This window comes from Coptis chinensis, chromosome 7, assembly GCF_015680905.1.
Source record: "Coptis chinensis isolate HL-2020 chromosome 7, ASM1568090v1, whole genome shotgun sequence".
Classification (NCBI taxonomy): Eukaryota; Viridiplantae; Streptophyta; class Magnoliopsida; order Ranunculales; family Ranunculaceae; genus Coptis; species Coptis chinensis.
The window spans coordinates 11,563,095-11,578,267 of record NC_141462.1 but is presented as its reverse complement, the minus strand read 5'-3'; the positions used below and the strand labels follow the sequence as shown (position 1 = coordinate 11,578,267).

At 35.5% G+C, this 15,173-nt stretch overlaps 1 long non-coding RNA gene across 1 annotated transcript; it reads left to right on the top strand.

Moving 5' to 3' along the window:
- The first annotated feature begins 665 nt into the window (after positions 1-665).
- Positions 666-1,489, top strand: LOC147486005 (uncharacterized). The gene is made up of 3 exons (XR_015202683.1): positions 666-772; positions 1,265-1,388; positions 1,478-1,489. It is a non-coding gene; the product is annotated as an uncharacterized LOC147486005 (long non-coding RNA).
- The last annotated feature ends 13,684 nt before the right edge of the window (positions 1,490-15,173 follow it).

Sequence of the window (15,173 nt, the reverse complement as noted above, 5' to 3'; positions counted from 1 at the left end):
CAAGTTGGTCACGGGTCTGCCGAGTGTCATTGAAGTTCAAATGGCAAGGCAATTGATGAAACTCCAATTCACAAAAAGAAGTACCGAGGTTGGATCTCTATCCAAACAAAACCCGACTTGGATTGTCGCCATAGTGCGAATAATGGCTCCATATCAAACTTATTTGAATTTTCCGTAAAACAAAATGGGGTAAAGTGCATTATCCGAACTCCATCGAACCACTTCCGAATCCTTCCCGAAAACCCCAAAAGGGCCCAAACGCTGCTGAAATCCAGAGAACATACCCACCATTTTTAGGAAAGCTTGTAGCAAGTTCAGCTGTAACTAAGGCTTCTGGAACACTCCAAAGTAGAGGAAAAATTAAAAAACCAAGCAAAGATAAAAGGGGACCCCTTCCTGCCTTGACTGAATCTTGAACCCCAAAAGGTCCTCCAGAGACTTCATAGAAGATAAGAGCAATATGGGGTAAAAGTGTTAGTTTTGGATTTGCTTTCATAGTGGCTTCCTGGGCATTAGAAGTTCCATTCAGTTCTTCTTCACCCATGAAACAAAACCTCCATAGGTTCCATTCATTACTAATCTTAAACTCCATTTATATGCCTGTTGATGAAATACTAGTTACTTACTTTTCTTTATCCAGATGCTTTATAAATTTCATTCCATAGGTTTGGGATACAAGGCAATGTACTTGCTACAATTCTTATGACGCCCATGAAGAGTACATTTCTGATATGACTTATGCGGCGGATTCATTGAAACTTTTGGGAACGAGGTAGATCTATTTTCTTTCATATTTATGATATTACGTCGTTCTTTTATGCAACTCTGGCTTGCGTATATGTTTCTTATTAAGGAATGGATAAATTGATTCATGATGACAAGGGCAATGCTACTATTTCTAATGATGGTGCTACTATTATGAAACTTCTTGATGTTGTTCATCCTGCTGCTAAGATTCTTGTCGATATTGCCAAGTCTCAAGATTCTGAGGTATAAAATAGAAAACAAATTTACTAATTTTAGTGATTGGCTAACTAAAAGAGTGAAATTTTTATGCTAAAGTTTATATTTATCTTAGAGTGGGTTATGATGGTTGCATTACTACAACATTTAACAACTTATACTTTAGAGAAGATAATGACATTAACAAGGACATTGTCTCAGAAAAAGTTGAGAGGGTATCATTAATAATTGTATTGGTTAGGTTTTAGGGATAAATTTGGAATTCACTTGTAATTTTAATGACCGGATTTATTGTCTACAGGTGGGTGATGGAACCACTAGAGTAGTTCTTTTTGCGGGAGAGTTTTTAAAGGAGGCAAAACCTTTCATTGAGGATGGTGTCCACTCAAAGTCTTATACGTAGTTTTCGAGCTGCTTCCAATTTGGTAAGGAATTTGGATCTTTTGATTTGATTGGATGGATATGTTCATGACAAATTGTTCTAGAAGCCATGAGTTTGCTACTTGTATTTCAGGCAATTAGCAAAATTAAGGAACTTGCTGCGAGTATAGAGGGGAAAAGTATGGAAGAAAAGAAGAGTTTGTTGGCAAAGTGTGCTGCTACCACACTCTTCAAAGCTTTTTTTTTTTTTTTTTTTTTTTTTTTTTTTTTTTATAGGAAAGACCTCACTCTCTTCAAAGCTAATTGGTGGTGAAAACGAATTTTTAACATCTATGGTTGTGGACTCAGTTATTTCAATTGGAAACTATGATACATTGTTTATTGTATTCTTGTATTCATTGTTTATTGTAGGTTTAGTTGGTCTCGCTACAAAATATGAGATTTTTTTTTTATTAGCAACCCATCAGCAACGGTTTATAACCGTTACAAACGAATTTTAAATTATTCTTTTAAAAAATTAACTAACAACTTTGCAACGCTTATAAACCGTTGGTAAAATTTTTAACAAATTACCAACGCTTAAAAAGCGTTTGTGAAATAAAAAACCGTTGCAAAGGTTTTAAATTTGTGCACGAAATAGTTATAATAAGCGTTGAAAAGTTCTGTTTGCAACGCTTAATAGCCGTTGGAAATTTCTGTTTGCAACACTTTTTAAGCGTTGCAAATATTTCCAACACTTTACCCACGCCATATTTGCAACGCTTAAAAAACGTTGTGAAAATTATTAGCAACGCTTTTTTGCCGTTGCAAATAGCCTGTTATGGTGTAGTGTATAATCACACAGCTGAAAATGAAAATATTAGGTGGCTCTTTCTTGGGTATTATGTCCTTACAAGATGGGTTTAGGAAGTCATGATGCACAGGAGAAGCAAAAAGGTTAAGTGTAGACTCAGGGTTCCTTCGAAAAGGTAGAGAGAGGGGAATCGAGGCGGTGGTAAATGATTGGAATATATGAGGGATTGGCTCAGGTGGGTGATGGTCGGGTGGTGTGTGAAGTAGTTCTTGAGAGGGTGGATCATCACAGGCTCTAAGAAATTCGTCGAATTTCTCATCTAGCTTTGTCACATCCACATGATTATGGTATTCCTCTGCATCTTTGAGAAAGTCATAAATCTCGTTCAAGGAGTCGAATTTGTGATCTTTGTCTTCGTCCATAAGAGGGGTATCTACTAGTGTGGGGACAAAAGCATTAGAGTCGGAACTTCTGAAAGAAAGGAATTGATGCATCTAATTCTCAGGAAACGTGTTGGTGAAATAATCTTGAGCTAAACTTTCGATCATGCTAACCTCTCTATCGATAGTCGTATCTGGTAACTGTTTCATCGTTTCGAAAGCATTCACCTCAACAGAAAGATGGCCAAAGAACATGGACATCGAACCATCCCCGGCAGCGGAGCCATTTGATAAATCTAAAAACTAATGTTTTACCTACTCTTAGTTAATTACGCCCAGAATAAGTAAAACTAACAAGGATTAATTCTATATCAAAGTTTTCTACTTTCGATTATCTTGCGATATGGTGGAGTAAAGAATTCGTTCCACTCCTCATTCGTAGACGTAATAATTTCTCTAGATTAACAATTCTATAATATCAACGAGAGTAATAAGTAAATTATACTACTATGATGAAATAACTAATTAAAATGCTCTAAACTATACTATGGAAATTTGAGTATAAAATGTGAATGAGAAGAGAGGTATTAGGGGGATTTGATTTCACCTTGATTTATTCTTAATATGCTAGTATAGATTTGTTGTAATCCTAATCTTTATGCTTTCATATGAAGGTTAGGTATTTATAATCCCTAATTATTCATGGTAATCTCTACCAACTAATAATTAGCATGCGAGGCAATTTAAACCCATTCTCATGGTGAATTAACTGCCTTCTAGAGTGGAATAGATTACTATAACTATTTCTACACTAACACATCAAGTCTTCATCAAACCTCTCTAATTGAGGTTTAGCTAAGATTCATTAGACTATCATTAATAGAAGAATAAGAAGAAGACATCATAATAATAACTTGGCTTTATTAATCTAAAGGAAGAGAGTCTAAGAATGAAAACTATATTAAAAACTAATAGTGAATAATTAACTAACTTAAAACTAATGGAAGGGTTATATGAATTAAAACCTAAGTACTTGAGAGTTATGCCTTAGTCCTCTTTATATAGGAGAGGGCTAGGTTTACAATTTCGTGTATGGGTTTTGGAGGTATGTTTTGGGCCCTTAAATCAAGTCCAAAACCTAATTACTTAAGTCCAAAATGGGTTTCTCTATTGAAAATTACTGTAACAGCCTTTTCGTTCACTTTTACTCCTCTTATTGGATCAAGGCCTAGACCATTAGAAAACTCTTTCCGAGCCAGTCGTCTTGACATATAATTGGCCCAATTCTGAGGTCTGAGTCCAAAGATATGGCCTATAGAAGTTTTGTTGACTTTTGCTCTATTTCTGCCCGCGTTGACTTTGACTTTTTAGCTTTGGCCGAGCTTTAAAAAGGTTTTTTTTCTCCTTTAATCTTGACCATTAGTCATAGAACTTCTTAGCAACCAACCTTTGCTCCTTTCTCTTGCAAAAGTGACATGTTTCTTCCCATATTTGGCTCCAAGACCTGAAATACACAAAAGCATGTAAACAGTACTAACTCTTATTTATTATACACATATTTGGTCTAAATGTAATATTATTAAGGGGTTAAAACTACAGTTTTGGGCTCTTATCAATGATCCTGAAGATTATTTTTATACTGCCAATATCTCTATAGTGTATAATACTTAAAACCAGCATGGAACTTTACATCCTTTTGTTATTATATATGGATCCAACAAGAGACATTGCTTCCCTGAAAAGTTAAAATCTGATTCTCTACCTTCTATCTATATTGGCATAAGGTAACTAATTATCAACGATGGCTCATTAGGAAGTTTAATTATGACCCGATACCATATCCAACTCAATTTTAGTTGGCATTTGGTAGAAACTAAGGAACTACAGTTTAGTAGAATAAAGTAGTATGGAAAACACTTGTTTAATATTTAGGATTTATGATTTTTAGGTTCGTTAAACTTTTTATTCCTAGCTGGCATTAGGAGATGGTTACATTGCTTAGGCTAATAAGTAGTTCTTTAATTTATTAAGTCTTTTAAATAATTGATGTACTAATGATGGTTGTTTATTAGTATTTGTGTTTTGCTTTGTTAAACATTATTTAGTGTTATAAATAATATCTAGTCCCACGATAAGGCGTCATAAAACCAGGAGCACGTGGAAAACCCGTGTCACCAAGGTAATACTTGCCTACGAATCGAATTTAGGAAAATATATGTGAACATGAAATCGATTATATATAATAAAAAAAAAAAAAAAAAGTTAAAAAAAAAATACAGTTGAGAGGTATACCGTTTGGAACAATTAATTTGTCTCTAACTCTTGTTAGAGAGGATCTCAACATCCTACTGTCATGAACTGATCCTTCCCACCCAGCTAAAACGTATGTTATCTTCATATCAAAAGAGCAAGCAACCAAAACGTTATGTTTAATATCACCCTTTCGGTTGCAGTAACGTGGTTGGTCATCTAAGGGTACCATTGCTGGCATGAAATAACCGTCTAGTGCACCAACACAATTCTATAAGAAATTTAAATGTGAATGGTCTCTAAGAATTTGAGTGCCCTTAAACTTTATGATGTACATAACCAATATTTACCTTGAAATATCTCATGGCCCAAGGTCTTGGGTGTACACTACGACCCATTCGTGGAGAAAAACTTGCACATGCAAGCTTCACAACTTCTTTTCTAAGTTTTAGGATAGCTCGCAAGACATTATGAAAATGTCGATGCACTGTTTCAGAAGATCTTATGACACCAAATGCACTGTGCCTAATACGTGTGTCGTGGCCAACAATGAGAAGGAATAGAGCCACTTGCTCCTCTACATCAACCCACCTACTAGATTGCAAAACCTTCCCCTTTAATCATGCACACAACCTATGAAATGCAAACCTATTCATTTTGAGCATGTCATGACAATTGTTATCACTTTCCATGTAAAGCCACCTAAGAATTTGATGTGTCTCTAAATCCCTATTCCTAAATGGTTCTCGATCTATGTATACAATAGACAATCCAATCTGACAATAAATCCATGCAACAATACAACAAATCCATGTAATAGCTTGGTAATCGTTTGTCATTTTCCTGCATTTCCATAGTATATATACAAAAGTAAGTAACAAGTAATGAGAAAAAAAAAATGTAAACAGTAGAGCATATCATCACTAATTATTTGACTGCAATATTATTTACTTATTATTTAGTAAGCAAGTAAAAATGTGATTTCTAGTTTCCCCATCTGAAGATTTTTAAAACAAGTTCGTTACAGTAGATAATTAGTTACCTTATGCCAATATAGATAGAAGGTAGAGAATCAGATTTTAACTTTTCAAGTAAGCAATGTCTATTGTTGGATCCATAATAACAAAAGGATGTAAAGTTCCATGCTAGTTTTAAGTATTATATATTATAGAGATATTGGCAGTATAAAAACAATCTTCAGGGTCACTGATAAGAGCCCAAAACTGTAGTTTTAACCCCTTAATAATATTACATTTAGACCAATTATGTGTATAATAAATAAGAGTTAGTACTGTTTACGTGCTTTTGTGTATTTCAAGTCTTGGAGTCAAATATAGGAAGAAACATGTCACTTTTGCAAGAGAAAGGAGCAAAGGTTGGTTGCTAAGAAGTTCTATGACTAAATGCCAAGATTCAAGGAGAAAAAACCTTTTTAAAGCCCGGCAAAAGCTGAAAAGTCAAAGTCAACGCGGGCAGAAATAGAGCAAAAGTTAACAAAACTTCTGAAGGCTGTATCTTTGGACTCAGATCTCAGAATTGGGCCAATTATATGTCAAGACGACAGGCTCGGAAAGAGTTTTCTAACGGTCTAGGCCTTGATCCAATAAGAGGAGTAAAAGTGGACGAAAAGGCTGTTGCAGTAATTTTCAATGGAGAAACCTTTTTTAGACTTAAGTAATTAGGTTTTGGGCTTGATTTAAGGGCCCAAAACATGGCTCCAAAGCCCATACACAAAATTGTAAACCTAGCCCTCTCTTATATAAAGAGGACTAAGGCATAACTCTCAAGTACTTAGGTTTTAATTCATATAACCCTTCCATTAGTTTTAAGTTAGTTAATTATTCACTATTAGTTTTTAATATGGTTTTCATTCTTAGACTCTCTTCCATTATATTAATAAAGCCAAGTTATTATGATGTCTTTTTCTTATTCTTCTATTTATGATAGTCTAATGAATCTTAGCTAAACCTCAGTTAGAGGGGTTTGATGAAGCTTTGATGAAAACTTGATGTGTTAGTGTAGAAATAATTGTAGTAATCTATTCCACTCTAGAAGACAGTTAATTCCCAATGAGAATGGGTTTAAATTGCCTCAAACACTAATTATTAGTTGGTAGAGATTACCATGATTAATTAGGAATTAAAAATACCTAACCTTCATGTGAAAGCATAAAGATTAGGATTACAACAAATCTATACTATCATATTAAGAATAAATCAAGGTGAAATCAAATCTCCCTAATACCTCTCTTCTAATTCACATTTTATACTCAAATTGCCATAGTATAGTTTAGAACATTTTAATTGGTTATTTCATCATATTAGTATAATTTACTTATTGCTCTCGTTGATATTATAGAATTGTTAATCTAGAGAAATTATTACGTCTACGAACGAGGAGTGGAACGAATTATTTACTCCACCATATCGCAAGATAATCGAGAGTAGAAAACTTTGATATAGAATAAATCCTTGTTAGTTTTACTTATTCTGAGAATAATTAGTTAAGAGTAGGTAAAACATTAGTTTTTAGATTTATCAAATGGCTCTGCTGCCGAGGATGGTTCCATGTCCATGTCCTTTGGCCATCTTTCTGTTGAGGTGAATGTTTTCAAAACGATGAAACAGTTACCAGATATGACTATCAATGGAGAGGTTAGCATGATCGAAAGTTTAGCTCAAGATTATTTCACTAACACATTTACTGAGAATCAGATGCATCAATTCCATTCTTTCAGAAGTTCCGACTCTGACGCTTTCGTCCCCACACTAGTAGATACCCCTCTTATGGACGAAGACAAAGATCACAAATTCAACTCCTTGGACGAGATTTATGACTTTCTCAAAGATGCAGAGGAATACCATAATCATGTGGATGCGACAAACCTAGATGAGGAATTTGACAAATTTCTTAGAGCCTGTGATGATCCACCCTCTCAAGAACTACTTCACACACCACCCGACCATCACCCACCTGAGCCAATCCCTCATATATTCCAATCATTTACCACCGCCTCGATTCCCCTCTCTTCACCTTTTCGAAGGAACCCTGAGTACGTCTACACTTAACCCTTTTGCTTCTCCTGTGCTTCATGACTTCTTAAACCCATCTGGTAAGGACATAATACCCAAGAAAGAGCGACCTGACATTTTCATTTTCAGCTGTGTGATTATACCAACCCACACCACCAATGATTTTTGTGCTCAAGCCACTTTCTCATTTTTTCCATTCCTTCCTTCTAAAACTTTTCCATATCCCATATATCTTCCACAACCATCCATTTTTTCACAATCATTCACTTGGCCAACTTTTCGTTTGGAAAAAAAGGAGAAATTGCTTGCTAGGTTAGGTTATAGATCTACCAGTATTCACTCTTATTCTGCTACACCATGCCATAGGACATCTTGGTGCTTGATTCTGGTTGGTGGTGCATTACGTGTTAATTATGTATGGACATACCCGCAATTCTTTCGATTGTTAATATATGGTAAACTGTAGGTTACTATAAAAGGCTCATTTTATTCTATGGTGTACTCCATTCCAATCTTATATTATGAGAGTGCACCATTAAGATAACCGGGTCCTCCTTTGGAGTGTGTGGCTGTAACTACCGGATCCTAAGTCCACGTTTAACATAATTCACGCTTCCATCTCTTGCATGTTGTCTCGGTTTTTGAGTTATGTTTCTCTATGGAGTGATTTATGTTTGTATTGTTTTATTGTTTTCCTTTATATTAAACTTATTCATAAAATTATAAATATATATTAAAATTCTATAAACAGTAATGTAACAAGTCTCGGGAATCTGACTTTAAAAGACCCATGTTTTTAAAACAAATTTTCTTAACTATGTTTTCAAAAATTTATTTGGGGTGGGGTGTTTGGTCTTTCCTTTATTGATCACTCAACTTTCTATTCTTGTTGTTTATGTTGTTTAGTCATATTTTGATTCGGGTTGATACTATCTATGAATTTAGATTTCTTTTGATCATAACTTATGTCATTCACGCATTTCGAGGCATTTTCCATCTTTTTATATGTCAACCACAGTTAGATTTGAGTTTTCTATTGATCATTGGATTGTACTTTCTCTGCTGATTGTTTTCATAGCTTATTCGCCAAAATCGGACCGTTAACGAATCGGGAATTTTAGTTTTAATTTTACGAGGCATAAGACAGGATGGGTATTTCGGAATTTGTTTTGGGCTTGGGCCCAAAAGGTTTACCCTACGTACACACGTGTCTCGCACGTGATTTCCATAATCTAAGCAGAGAGAGAGGGAGAGAGAGAAACCCTTCACGAGTTCTTCTTCTCCACATCCAAGAACACCACTGGGAAAAAAAAACAACAATAACAACCACTGCGACCCACTCCAAAATTATCGATAGATTACACTCTTCCCCACCTTACTTCACCCCAAATTCAAAACCTAAATCCCAATGGCTCCTCAAACCCCAAAGATTCTTCCGGAACAAGTTTTTAACCAAACACTATTTTCACCCTTTTTTTATACCGAAATGGCTATTAGGAGGTGGGAAAGGTTGTGGTATACTATGGAGGATTTTTATCACACTGAATTGGTATATGATTTTTATAAGAAGAGGAAGATTGAGGGTCGTAGGATTTTTGTAAAGGTGAATGGTAGTCAGAGGGAATTGACTACAACAGTGTTGTCTAAGATTACTGGCATTGGGCAAAGGCCGCTCGTACTCACAATGCAGGAATCTCAGTTTGGTGGAATCATTCCTTTGATGACGGAGACGGTAATGGAAGGAAAATACAATCCGAAATCGTATTGTGTTCGTAAGATGTCTCTAAGACGGAACCAGCTAGCTATAGCTCAGTGGGTTGGTAGGAATATTATTGGCACCACGAAAGTTAGTGACATCAATGCGAATTGTCTGCACCTTCTCTGGATCTTTCAGAACAAAAGGTATGAGTTTTGAATCCTCGACTTTATGACTAGTGAGATTAGATTAGTTGGTGTATATACCGCACCTTTCCCTACATTAATTACGAAGATTATGATGTATTGGGGATGTGTTCTGAAGACTAGTAAAGTGATGTTGAAGTTGCATGAAAATGCACATATTTATCGAGAGTGTAATAAAAGGGAGTGGAATTTGCCTAAGGTTTTGGGTGCTAAGAAGGTATCAGATGAGGAAGATGAGGAAGACACCACATGTTTTGATGCTGATGCCTTGGAAAGAGCTACTATGGATATAGAGCAAGTCTCATTACTTCATCGTGGCATGTGAACTCTCCATAATGAGTACGAGACGATTCGTATAGGCCAAGGTTCTCTGCATGACCATTGTGAGGCTATTCAGACTAGGCAAGGTACTATTGTCCGAAGCCAAGCAAACTTCCATGCTAACATGGAGACTCTAGTCCAGAGCAATACAGAGCGTTGGGAAGCCATGGATGCTTTTATGGAGCAACAACGCATATTTCAAGTAGAAGTTCTACGACGATTGCCACCTCATGTGGCTTCTTCTTCCGCTGACTCTGGGAGGCATGAGCGTAGTCGATGCATGACGAATGACTCTGGCCCATCCTCATCTCGTGGCTAGTTATTTAGTTATATTGTTGTTTTGATGTATTTTTCCCTGTTTTTAGTAGAATTGGAGTCTTAGTTGTTTAGTTAAGTAGTTAATATTGAATTATGTAATTGTTTTTGAGTAATTAATTATTACTTGAATTTCGAGTTAATTTGATTTTTTGTCCAAGCATGCTATCTATTTTTCATGAATCCCACCTTCCCAATTTGTTTGGGGGGTGGTATTATTTGTTTAAGCATTGTATTTTTCCATATCCACTTGTTTTTGGAAGTTAAAATGGCAAGGTTATGAGAATATGGGTTATGTGAGCATGTTGCTAAGGAGGTGTAGATATAATGAGCTACTCTTGGTTTGTGTAACCTCAAGGGTTAGAAATTGGATGATTGCTAATTTAATTACAGCCAAAAAGCTACTAGCTTAATTTTGGAGTCTGCATCTGGTCTGTTTCTATTTCGGATTTAGAAATTTTCTTTTTCCAACATCTTCCCTTAACAATTTGGGCAACTTGTGGAACTTAGATTAAGAAACTAGTCCTCTATAAATACATGGTTAACTCTAATCTTCTCACTTTCACCTCTAAGTTTCATAACACATGCAACACTCGGAGCGCACCCACGCCCAACAACCTGGAACACGAGTCAGACTTAAGCTCGCCAGCACCCATCCAAAGGCAATTCTGAGCACGCCCGCGCCCTTACCTTAATAAGCCCTCCAATTTTTTTATTTTTTCTAGGGTGTTTCGAGGATACTTTCGGGAGTTCAGGAGTGTGTTTGGTTGCTATGAAATCACCTAGAATCATTCCGGAGCAGTCCTTCGAAGATTTGTTCGCGAGTGACACCTATGGGTCTTGGTTCCGCGACATGATTATACAGGTAGGATGGCAGCCTCTAATGGTACGTTCTGATGAATTATATTCTCCTGCACTTACAACTTACTTCTATGATCACTGTAAGTTTTTTTATCGCCTGGATGGAGAACAAGTGTTCTTTGTAACCATTGGTGATGAAACAATGGACTTAACCAAGTTATTGTTGGCCTTTGCTATTGGACTTTCTATGCCTGCTAAAATCCAAAACTCATGGGGCTATTTGGTTGATAATATGTATGTCTACAACTATGAGTTTTTGCATGAGACCTATGGGGCAAGAATTTTTCATGTCGAGGATCAAGGGCAATATAACGTAGCCCTTGGTAGCTTGTCCCTTAACGTGGGCACTGTTATGTTCTTTATAATGCTAAATCTCTTAGGGGAATGCCATTTTTCTTCTGTGAATGATGCCACTTGTGACGTTTTCCTTGCTCTAGCTGAGGGATGTATACTCTATGACCTTCCCCAGACCTTAGTGTCCAGTTTAGCACGAGCCCATAGCATGAGGCATAAGTACCTTCTTATGCCTGTCTTGGTTTGCCGCATAATGCTATGTTTCTTTCCTGAGTTCTGTGCCCGTTTCACAGATTGGGTTGGGGTTGACATTGTGAGACCCACCAATTGCATTATATGCTCATTTCGTGCAATGACTTGGCCGGGGTGGAGGCTATAACCTAATTGGGTTGCCCTTTACACCCCATCCGACCAAATGGCGCTTAACAGGTTAGCAAAGATAGATGATAAATGGTGTAAGGCCTGGCAAATTGTCATGGCGTGGAAGGATGCAAAAGAGCCTCACTTCTTTATAGAAGAAGAGGATAATGCTTAAATGAGGGATATGAGGTAAGTTTTACTTTTTGTTAGTGTCTGCTTATGTCCCAAGCAATTTAATTTTTGTTATTCCCATAACGGGTGAAACTCATATAGAGTTGCGTTTGTTTTTATTTTATCTATATTAGTATGTTTTGAATTTGTTTTGTAGGTGTTCTTAACTTTTCACGTGTTTTCATGGTATTTCCTATCCTTCTTATTTCAATACTTTGAGGACAAAATATGCTTTTGTTTGGGGGTGGCATAGAAACACGTGTAATTTAAAGCACCTATTAGGATATATATATATATATATATATATATATATATATATATATATATATATATATATAATATATATATATATATTTTAGTTTTTAGTAAAAAAATAAAAATATATAAATAATAAGTATTTATACTATACACTTAGGAATATTGGTATCACTTCAACAGAAGGGGTTTTTTGCAGCGCACCCTTTTGCAATGCCAAAAAATTGTTGCTAAAAGTCACCAGTTGCAACGCCATATGGGGCTGCAAAATTTTTGGCGTACTATTGTGCATGAAGCCATGGATTTATTTGTTGCAATGCCTCTTGCGTGGCAAATGGGTATAAATATATTTTTATTTAAAAATAACATGCAATTTTTCTAGAGGGCCTTAAGCATTTACAATGTTCTCGGCGCTGGTAAAGTTAATTTGATCTTTTGCAACGTCCCTTGCACTGTAACAAATGTTTTATGAATGATTTATCTAATTTAGAACCTTTGTTGCGATGCCAGTGGTGTTGCTAATGGACATTTTTAGGCGGGTCATAAAAGTTTGGAATTGGAACTGATGGGTGGGCCTCGAACCAAAAACTAAAATGTGAAAGCCTAAAAGAATGACTTTCTCTCTCTGACTTTCCCTTCAGCCACCGGTAACTTATCTAACCACTCTCTCTCACAACTACCATCGCAATAAGGTTTAACTTTTGCTTACTCATCCACATCCGACTGAGCTTTGATTTTCAAGGTTGGTTCTCTTATTAGGGCTTAATTAGTTTTTTTTTGTTCTCTTTGGGTTTACTCTAGAAGTTAATTCTCTCAAGTAATTTTCTCGGTTGTATAAAGCTAGAATTACTACTCAAAAAAAGAAAAAAATGAATCTTCAATTTTTCAGGTTGGGTATTTTTTTTTCTCCTTTAGTATTCCTTTAGATTTCAGGTTGTTTTTCCTTAATTTGTTTCAATTGCTTACCGTAATTTGGTTTCAGGAAATGGAATAAAGTTTGGTTTAGGTGTTGGATTAGTCAAAGCTTCAACTTTTGGTTAATCACCCCCTTACGTTGGTTAATTTTCTTTAGTTTGTTTAGGTCTTCTGTTGTTGGATTTTGGTTGCATTGACTTCGACAAGTGATTCAAATATTCTTTTTGTTTATTTGTTCCATTTTGTAATTACTGTACATTTCGAATTCTATTGCATATTGAAAAATTGAATATTTTATTTTCTTATCTGGAACTTGTGTAATGGGATGTGCTTAATATATATGTAAGGGGGTGTGAAAAGTTCAATAAATTCCATTACGTTTACTGACTGTTGAGTGGCAGTTTTCTCTCATCCCCTTTGTCATAGAAATATTGTATCATGATGGAATGCCGAGTTTATGATTCTAGTCTTGCAAGTGTCAGTCGATAGTTTGTTAATTCGCTTATGATTTCCTTGGTAGAATAAAGAATTGTTTGGAGGCCTTAAAGCTACTGTCTCACTTGGTCAGGTCTATTCAAATGTTTGCTATTCTTTTTCATCTTTGGGATTCTATGTGTTTGTGTGTCTACACGCATTTTAGCTTGTGACTATATGGTTAATTCATGTTCCTTAAGATGAATTTATGTATGTAGGGATATCGTACTAGTGTTGGTGCTCTTAAAATAAGTTGATCAAAGGGAATAAATAGACATCACAGGATTTTTTTCTTTTCTTTTTTTCATTTGGAATTTATCTTGTGAGGTGTCCTACTAAACTGATGTTTGATATTCAAAGGGGGACAAAACTTACGACCTTTTTTAATCTTTAGGATTCCCTTTTTCCAATTTTCCCTTGTTCATTGCCTCAAAATGATAGCAACTTTGTGGGTATGGATGTGTTTGGGTTATAGCTAGTAAGTATAACTAATAATAGAAACTAACAATCCAAAAACGTTTCCTACAATGGTCAATTCATAATCTTGTAATATATATGAGGAATAATACTATCATTGTCTGCCAGCATATTGTTTCTTTTGAAGTAAACAGTTGCTTCTAAATTAGGACAGTAACTTGATTGGATATGTCAGGGTAATGAAAGAGTGATACTACCCTTTCCTTTCTCCAAGTGATCTGTATTAATGTGTGTATGGTGCTTACCAGGCTTGTACCATGTAATAATAAATTTTCTTATTGATAAATTTTTGTTTGTTTACGATGTAAGTTTTGGGTATTATGTTTTTTAGTGTAATAATAATTTACTATATCAATTCAGTACTTATTCAGTTTATATTTAGATAAGTGACTGAACATTACCTTAGGTTCCTACTACCATTATTCAATCATTACCATCGAAAATATCATATATGCATCACAATATATGTCTATCTTTATTCGATCATAACAGTGTATGTATAACATCCTAGACACCTAGTCTACTCTATGGAAGGTTGATTTTTCGAGGCTTTCTGTTTTGGAGCTTAACTCAATGGAATAATGGGTGCACTACTTTTTGTTATGGGTTGTGCTTGATGCATATATTGTCTGTCTTTCAAGCCAAAAGTCGTAGAAGTGCCATGTCTTTGCTAGATAGAACAATAGTACTATTTTAGCTTGAGCACATCTAACTAAAATGAAGGTTAAATGTATGTCACATTGCAGGACATGTTCGAGGAGAAGAGAAGCATATTGGAACCAACGGGGGTGCTTGTTATAGTTGGAGCAAAAGTGTATTGCAAATATTATAGCCTCAAGAATGAAACTGTTGTTGCAATAACCAGTGGGGTAAACATGAACTTCTCTAAACTGAAATTAGTAGCTGAACTTGCTGACATTGGTAGGCAGAGAGAGGATGTCCTATCTACTTGCATGACAAAGGAGCCAGGGAGCTTTAAACGGTTTTGTGAGCTAGTATTTTATATTTGATCTTTTCTGATTAGTAACA